The sequence below is a fragment of the Lissotriton vulgaris genome, chromosome 1_1 (genome assembly GCF_964263255.1).
Source record: "Lissotriton vulgaris chromosome 1_1, aLisVul1.2, whole genome shotgun sequence".
Taxonomy (NCBI): Eukaryota; Metazoa; Chordata; class Amphibia; order Caudata; family Salamandridae; genus Lissotriton; species Lissotriton vulgaris.
The window spans coordinates 985,938,876-985,948,765 of record NC_141685.1 but is presented as its reverse complement, the minus strand read 5'-3'; positions in this window follow the sequence as shown (position 1 = coordinate 985,948,765).

The window sequence follows — 9,890 nt, the reverse complement described above, 5'->3', positions numbered from 1 at the left end:
ACTTTACTCCCCATGCTGGCCAAAAAAGGAAGTGCACAGGTCCTAGTAAAACAGTTTAAACAGCTCACAGAAGCACCCTCTGATGTAGAAAAATCCCTGTTGCTAGGGAGGGGGGCAAGGGGGCTGGTTTCACTGGCTTGTGAACACAAAATGGTGGCTGGGAGTGCACTGTTTTAACATACAGGTCTTAGCACAGAGCAAAGGAGAAGTTTGGTGGGAAAACAGAATTGTCACCAAGGAATGAGATGGACAAACTACAGAGATTGGACTGCAAATCCCACAATTCAACACACTAAATGGAGGCAATCATGGGCAGGGAAAACCACACATTTAAAACACATAAAATATGCAATTACATGCAGGCTAAAACTTCAATTTTTAACTGTAACAACCACAGGCATAGACAGTAAACACAGAAAGTGAAAATAGTTTTTTAAACAACTTTTTGCCTTGGGATGAGACAGCACTAGTATTTCTCCTTTCCACTTCCTGGACTCTGCTCACTGCAATCTGGGGCACAGTTAGGCTGCAACTCACAAGATGGAGGAGAATGATTTGGGGTGCACCCAGCAAGGCCGTAAGGGGCCTGGGCAGGTGTGAGAGGAGGGCTCAGACTTGCCTGGTAGCTGAATAGCCAATGGTCTATGGTCTAAAAGTAATTTTATTATTTAAATTGTAAGAGCGCAATCCCAGTGTTGCTGTTTCCATGCTAGTTGTGTATTTAAAAGCTCAAGTAAAAAGATTACTTACCTTGACATTTTTTCGATAAGCATGACCTCATCACGTCCTGATTAGTTGCAATGTTGTAATGTTATGGCACATTATGCATTAAAGACTCACTGGACTTGCAATCTCTTCCTATGCCAATCCTCCCGATTAAGGCCAGAGACTACAGATTACAAGGCTATTCTCGCCTCCTGATACCTACATGCAGAAGCCCGATTCCTCAGTGGGTTTCAGATAGGAGGGGATGGTCTTGTGTGACTCGGATTATTCATTGCCAGTAACCTGCTCCTGCAATCAAGTCGACTACATTTTTTTCACACTTTCTCTGCCTGCCATAGTGATTTCTCTGTGCTCCTGACAGGTATGGAAATCACTTATATTTGCATTTGTGATATCCAATCCTGCAGCAGCACACTTACAAGTCCCACACATGCCAATGGACCCGATGCAGGCCGCAATAGAAGCAAAAGGGAGAAATAAATTCTCCTGATTCTTTTTTTTTATCTCCCACTTTCTCCTTCCAAAACTCTGACATGTATGTCAGTTGCAAGTAGGAACTCATGCTCCTATCCTCATCACCAGTGTTGCAAGTAGGAACTCACGCTCGCAGAAATGATTCACAACTCCAACAGGAGTGCTAACTCTTGTATACTTCACTCACATGCATAGGACGTGCAATCAAGTCCATGTCATACAAAATAATGTCCCAACTGAAAACAGCCCGCCATATATATGTTCCCCCACCATTTTTAACAAATCAATCCACGAGCCAGCCTAGTTAGGCTTCAACTACAAATCATAAGACACAAGTGAGCATACATGATATCCTGCTCATGCTAACATGCCATGTTATTTAAAAGATGTGAGCACTGCGAGTGAGTGACACGAGCGCAACACAAGTCGTACTCGTGCAGTCCACTCGTGCACATGTTACACATGTAACATAATCTTAATGCCGATATAGGCAACCCTCCCCACACTGCAATAAATAATCACACATAAACTAGTTTGTTGGAAAAACCGTATGCTGCAGGTTTATTTCATACAAGAAGTATACCAACGTGGTGGGTTAACTTACGGGTGATCCAAAGGCAGGCAGCGGTGACTGACCTAAGCTGTCCTGCCCTCCTGATGAGCCAAACTGCACTGTGGCCAACCCAATCGGTGCTCCTGTGTATGTGGGGATTATTCGCCTTAAACACTGTGGAGCACATATCCATACTCATGCCTGTTTAGGGGCAGAGCATTGCAAGGCAAGCCCCCAGTTGCTCAGGCTTACAACTGCCGGAAGGACTAGCGGGCGCCGAAGTTTTCATCCAGGGTGCTGCTGTAAAGACTCCTGGGGTTTGGCTTAGGGCACCCCTATAGTGCTCCTGAAGAGGGTACCCCTATGCACCAATCAGCCTCTGGATCGTCCTGCAACTCCGCCTACAACACAAAATTTACAAGTTAACATGTTCTCTACCTGGCCGGACTCTCCATCATAACACACCGGGTATGCGGTAGGGAGGGAAACGGTGTGGCCAGGAGGAACAAAGAGGAAAGCCAGTGAGCACGGGCATGCATAAGTAACTAGCCCGACCCTCTGAGCGCCAGACGTGACATGGCCTCGTTGCCGGACTATAGTGGAATTTCCGGGGGTCCCCACCACTAGAGTGTGGTGATGTGTCTAATGTGGCACTAAGGTGGCCTCCCTTTTATATGGGCACACTGCGTGCGCCGCGGGCAGCCTCATAGTGCCGATACAGGCAACTCTCCACACACATGATGAACATAGCAGGCACTGCAATAAATAATCACACAAAAACAGGTTTGTTAGAAAGACAGTTTGCTGTAGGTTTATTTCATACAAGAAGTATGCCAACGTGGTGGGTTTACTTACGGGTGATACAAGGGCAGGCAGCAGTGAGTGACTTAAGCTGCCCTGCCCGCCTGATGAGCCAAACTGCACCGTGGCCAACCCTATTGATACTCCCATTTATGTCGGGATTATCCCCTTAAATACTGTGGACCCCTAGTCCATGACTTTACTCACAGCTTTTTAAGGGTGGAGCGATGCAAGGCAAGCCCCCGGTTGTCATTGCCTGCAAGCCGTTACCATCTGACTGCGATCTTTAAATGCTGAGTTACCATGTTGATGTCCCCACCCTAGCATGAGTAGCCCAGTGCCAAACTTCTGTGAATGAATGCCAGAATGCAGACAAGTGGATGGAAAAGCTTCTGGGATGGTGAGAACAGGAGGAGAACAGTATGCACAGAATCCAACCCCAGTCTAACTATGGACTTTTGATGGATGCTGTGTTGCTGCACTGATGACCCCACCCTGGCATGGTTTGCCCAGCACCCAGATTCTGATACAGATATTGCCGGGATGCAGACAGCGAGGAAGCTTTTTGCTGGAGAAAACGATGGGTAACGGAATGCTCAAGTCTTGCCTGCCCTCTCCTAAATTTTGTAAATGTGAATTGTTTTAATACACTTTATAAGCCATTGTCCTCTAATAATATGTTCCTAACACCTTGAGAACCCTGTCCTCTTTCCAGGGCAACCACTCCTACACCACTTGGCTGTACCAGCCATAGGGCAGGCAGTCTCTAATTTCAAGTGAAGTGTCCTGTGGCACACACTGGTTTTGCTGAAAGCACATTTCTGTTAACTGACCACTAAGTTTGCACCTCACCCGTTTTATTGATGCAACTCTATTGCTTTGATTACTGGAGGTAATCCCCATTACTCTTAGTCCTACTCGTCCTCGACCCAGTCATAACACATGAGGTATTCCACCCGACAGTAAACAAAACAGGAAACGCTTTTTAGACTCCACCCACCCTCCTGTCAGGTGCTATAATACACCTCACCACCAGAAGCAAATCCTGATGTACCAAGCACCAAAGGCCCGGAAAGGGAGGGCGGGCGGGTTGTATGACTGGGTCGAGGACGAGTAGGACTAAGAGTAATGGGGATTACCTCCAGTAATCAAAGCATTACCTCTACGTCCCTCGTCCTCGACCCAGTCATAACACATGAGGCATACCAAAGCAACCCCAACCAAGGCCTTTGGCACACCACATCCAGAAAACAGAACAGACACAAAGGAGTGCAGCAAGACAGAGTTTATTAACAAACAAAATCAAACAGGGAGGGGAACCCCCACAGCTTGCAACACACCAGAACCAAAATTTGGGCGGCCCGATAGAGCACAATTGAAGCGATAATGTCGCACAAAAGTGGATTCGGACGCCCACGTCCCCGCCCTACAAATCTCATCAAGGGGAACCCCATGGAAAGCAGCCCACGAAGCAGACACACCCCTGGTAGATCTCGCCTGAACACCAGAAGGGCAAGGCAAACCAGAGCCCCGGTAAGCCAAAGAGATCACAGCCTTGATCCAACGACCCAAAGTAAGGCGAGAGGCAGCTTTCCCCCTACCAGCCAGACCAAAGGTAACAAAGAGGGAGTCAGAGGACCGAAACCCAGCAGAACGAGCAACATAAACAGACAAAGCACGCCTCACATCTAAAGAATGGAGCAAGATGTCAGAGGGCGAGGAAGGAGAAGGACAGAGAGAAGGAAGAATCAATTCCTGGGAGGAATGGAAACGTGAACGAATTTTAGGCAAAAACCCGGGGTCCAAAGAAAGGACCACCGCGTCGTCCAGAAACCTCAAGAAGGGGGGAGAACAGCGCAACGCCGTAAGCTCGCCCAACCTCCGAGCAGATGTAACAGCGACCAAAAAGGCCACCTTGAAAGAGAGGAACTTCAAGTCCACGGACTCCAAAGGCTCAAAGGGATGGGACTGTAAGGCACCCAAAACCAAAGAAAGATCCCAGGGAGGAACCGGGGAGCGGACCGAAGGAGCAGAAAGAGAGAAACTCCGAAACAGACGGGAAACCAACAACCCGTCCGAAGGCAGAAGAGAAGCCGGATCCCGAAAGGCCCGGATAGCAGCCCACTGACCCTTCAAAGTGGACAAAGCATAGTGTTTCTGAAAGCCATCCAGAAAAAACTGAAGAATAGAAGAAACATCACAGGAGGCAGGGGACAGGCCCAGGGAAGCACACCAAGAAGAAAACGAAACCCAGTGCTTGGAATAGGAGGAAAGAGTGGACTTCCGACGAGAAGCCTGCATCACAGTGATGAGGTGGTCGGGCAAACCCCGGACACCAAGAGACAGCCGTTCAACCTCCAGACCGCCAAGGTGAGAGGTACCAACAGGGAGGTTGACGGGGAACTCAGAGGAGACGGGTAGCGGGGCAGGATCCAAGGGGGACCCACCGCCAGACTCAGCAGCAGAGGAAACCAGGAGCGGCGAGGTCAATAAGGTAGAACAGCCATCACCTGAGCCCCCACCCGCTGAACCTTCAACAAGAAGGCAGGGATCAGAGGAAAGGGGGGGAATGCATAGAGGAACCAAGGAGGTCAAAGGACGGCCAAGGCATCCACTCCCCAAGCCCCCGGCTCCGGAGCCCTGGAGCAGAACAGGGGAAGCAGGGCGTCCGTCCGTGAGGCAAACAGATCCAGCACCGGAGTCCCGAACCTCAGACACAGCAACCTGAAAATCCGAGGGGACAGACACAGGGTGAGAGATGACGGGAACCGCCGACTCAAGGAATCTGCAACCACGTTGTCCACACCCCTGATGTGTTGTGCAGAAAGGGCCACCAGATGACACTCGGCCCAACTCGCAATGGCACACGCCACCAAGTTCAGGGAAAGGCAGCGGGTACTGCCCTGGTGGTTGATGTAGGCCACGGTCACAGTGTTGTCCGATCTCACCAACACGTTGCACCCCAGAAGACGATCCTTGAAAAGGTGAAGAGCCCTCTCCACCGCAGACAGCTCCTTCCAATTCGACGAACGGCGTGACTCCGAAGGAAGCCAACGCGCCTGCACCGCCCAAGGGCCCAGAGTCGCACCCCAACCGGAAGCGCTGGCATCCGTCGTCAACACCAAGGGGGGCGGAGGATGGAACAACACACCCCGAGTCAGATTCGACGAATCCAGCCACCACTGTAGAGCAGACACCAACTCCGGAGACACAGGAACAGGAATCGAAAAGTCCAGGACAGGAAAGGGCACCCAACGCTGAATATGCCACAACAGAGGCCGCAGATGAACCCTGGCCCAGGGTACCGTGAACACAGTGGCCGACATGTGGCCCTGAACTACCAGCCACTGTCGGAGAGGAGACGACACCTTGGAAAGCAACTTCCTCAGCAAAGACTGTAGACGCAGAAGCCGGGACTCCGGGAGAAAGACCTTGCCCAGCACAGAGTCGAACACAGCCCCAATGAAGGTTCTCCGAGTAGCAGGGTCCAGGTGACTCTTCGGCAGATTGACAAGGAAGCCATGATCCTCGAGAGCACGCATGGTCAATGAAAGGTGGTGGGACATGACCTCCGTAGACGGAGCCTGTAGCAGCCAATCGTCCAGGTAAGGAAACACGGACACCCCCAGGAGATGGAGATGAGCCACCAAAGGAGCAGCCACTTTGGTGAACACCCTGGGGGCGGACCGGAGACCCAAAGGAAGGACGCAGAACTGCCAATGACGACCATCCAGGCAAAAGCGTAGGAACTTCTGATCCTCCAACGCCATCGGGACATGCAGGTAGGCATCCTGGAGATCCAGTGACGTGAACACCCAACCCTCCTGGATCAGGGGAATCACCTTCTGTAACGTCTCCATATTGAAAGGGATCTTCTGAACAAACAAGTTCAAGGCCCGAAGATTGATGACAACACGGAACCCCCCGTGATCTTCGGAACCACAAAAACAACTGAATAAGTCCCCAGTCCACGTTCCAGGGTGGGAACTGGGACAATCGCCCGTTTGTTGAACAGCGACCCAACCCCCTCCAGCAACGCCAGACGGCGAGCAGGGTCCACAGGTAAAGAGGTCACCACCACCCCCGAGGGAGAAGGAGGGGACAGGAACTCCATCCGGTAACCCCGTGAAAGAACATCCAGCACCCACTGGTCCGAGGTCGTCACCAGCCAAGCATGTAGGAGCAGCCGCAGTCTCCCACCAACCGCGGGCTGACCACCAGCGAGAACGGGCACTGGAACGGAGTAGTCAGGAGCGAGGAGCACCAGACCCACCATCCGGCTGGGGCTTCTTCTGAAACCTCTGAGGAAAGGACCTGCGAGCACCACGTTGGCCCCTAAACGAGGACTGCTGGAATCTGGAAGGCTGACGAAAGGACCTGGCATTCGAGAAGGAGGACCCCTTCTGAGAAGGAGTATGACGGAAAGACAACAAATGCTTCCTCTCCTTGAAGACCTTATGGAGCTTGGTCTCCAGGGCGTCCCCAAAAAGATGAGAACCAGAGAATGGCAACCTCAAAGCCATAGAACGCTGCGCAGCATCCGTATTCCAACCACGCAGAAGTAAGTTCCGACGGGCAGCAACCGAGGAACCACAAGACAGAGCAGAAGCCCTGACAGAGTCAAAAGCGATGTCCGAAAGGAACTCAGATTGACGTTCCATAGACTCCAGCAACTCCGGACAACTGATCCCCTCCTGCATAGCAGAGAACAAAGTCTTGAAGTCAGCCAGCAAAGACTGCGCAACATATGCACCATAGACCCCTGACCGCAGCGCCAAGTGAGAGCCACCATAGGACTTTTTTAGAGCAGAGTCAATCTTTTTATCAACGCCATCCTGCAGGATATTATCATCAGCCATGGAAGGCCGACCAACCAGGGAAGCAACCACAGAGTCCACCTGCACCGAATCAGGCAGGGCAACCTCCAAATCCTGCAAAGGATATAGCTTAGACATAAATCTGGGCACAGAAATATGGTCCGGGTCCTTCCATTCCTTAAGGAGGACATCCATGACAAACGGGTGGACGGGCATAGAAGAGGATGTAGGCTTCCGAAACTGCGGCAAAACAGCACCCTGGGAGGTACTGGGCACAGACTCCACAGGGAACCCCATATTCTCCCGAACATGGCAAAGCAGATCAGGCATCAACTCCCTCGAAATGTATTTGCCCTGTATATCCGCCGCACCCAAAGTAGACTCATCAGAGGAAGCGGAGGAAGAAATATCCGAATACAGGGGGGCAGCCGCCCCAGAGCGACCCCCCGCACCTTTCTTGGAAGCCTTGAGACTGGACAGTGTCTCCAAAAGCAGGCGCTTCAGGCGCCTAGAGCCCCCCAGACCAGCACTCCGACCAGCAGGCGCAGAATCACGACTGTCGGAGGAGGAGGAGGAGGAGGAGGAGGAAGATGCCATAACAGGAGAGACATGTTTTCTCTTCCTGTGGTGTTTCCCCATCATATTCAACGATCTCCACCAAACACAGGAAACAGCCACACGCAAAACACAGCAACACCAAAGCGTCACAGGAGAGAACCGAACTCCCGTCCAAGATATAGGAGGAAAACACTCACCCCCGCAGCTGCAGCCACTTCGAACGAAGAAGGAGGGGCAGAAACCAGCCTTCCAGGACTGGCCAGTGAGGGAAAGCCTGCCAGGTCACACCCGCCGAAATGAGACGATGACGTCATCGTGAAACGCCATCCAGCCAATCAGGTGAGGAGGCAGGGAACCCGGAGCCCACCCGGGCGCCCGCCCATGCAGAAATGAGGCACCGAAGCCCGGAAGCGTCCCGCTTCCTCTCCCTCCGTCCGGTCGATTCCCGACAGCACCAGGCCCCGGGAAACACCGTAGAACCGGCGCCCGCCAACCAGGGGCAGCCGCACCAGAAGGGAGGGCGTCCACGACTCCTCTGAAGCAAGCGCGTCCCGCCCACAAACACCGGCAAAGGCAGGACGCGCGGGCAGCAGTCTGCCCCTCCAAGCAGTAGCCAGCCCACCGGAGCCCTGGTAACGGTAGAATGCTCCGTGGTTCCGTGAAGCCAAGGTGAAAAAAGGAAATCCACGGGGACCCGAGAAGCCCCGCAACTCAGGGTCCCCGTCCGGAGGAAAGTACAGGAAGGCCAGCAGCCTGACTTTTCAAGAGGTCCAACGTAGGTCCGTGAGCACCCCCAAGGCCCCGCCAAGGAAGAAACCACAGGACAATCGAAGCAGGTAAGTGCCCGGCACTCACCCCAGCGTCACCCATCAGTAGTCCAACCGACAGGAAACAAAACAGGATTTGCTTCTGGTGGTGAGGTGTATTATAGCACCTGACAGGAGGGTGGGTGGAGTCTAAAAAGCGTTTCCTGTTTTGTTTCCTGTCGGGTGGAATACCTCATGTGTTATGACTGGGTCGAGGACGAGGGACGTAGAGGTAATGAACCAATATTGTGTCATAATCCAGTACCAGTGGGTCCTTGTGTTTTGTGCAATACCAATTCAATCCCTTGCTTTCTGTAATGGTATTAAAATGTTATGGTTTATTTACACGTTCCTTTCCTTCTCCAACTGCACCATGAAAGGAATTTTTGACACCAGTCCCAGTGTTAAAATTAATTGAAATTCAAAGTAGCATTTGTCTGGTGGCATGTCCTCCCGTTTGACCTCTACAGCTGGGATACCTAAATTGATCTTCTAGCTTGGATACCTAAATTGCTCCTTCTCAGTGGTAATTTGTAGTAAATCCAGGATGCTGTCAACAGCGAGGGCCATGCTGCATGAAAACCCATCAGGTGCCCATAGTTCCGTCTTGTGACAACTCTGACAGCTGGGCTAACCCATCTGCTCCTTTTCAGGTGTAATTTTAGTAATTCATGGCGCTGACAACCGCAGGGGGCCTATTGCACAGCTGTGTATATGCGGCCCTGAATGAACTTAAATAATCAGCTTAGTGTGGAAGGGTTGTCAACGTTGCCTGACTGTAGTGCAATACTGTAATATCCAGCCTCCCTTACTTTCCTCTCTTCCAGTTATCTGTGTATAGTGCTTCGAGGAACATAACATAACAATTGTGTATGTGTGAAGCACATGTGCTCCCATAGGCATGTTGGCGCTGAATAGCAGATGTTTATTCTTACCCCACTCACTGATACTCATTTTAACAACCTCAGAAGGATGAAAGGCTGATTGAACCCAACGGGGTGTGATCCTATGACCATCAGGTCGAACCCAGCAGGGTCCAGGTTTTCTTTGCCATTACCATCACCCCTCCTTTGCCCTTTTGAATTCACCATTTAACCTGCAAGAGGCCATTTGGCTGACACCCCAGCGGGACCTGGCAATCCTATTTAATATATC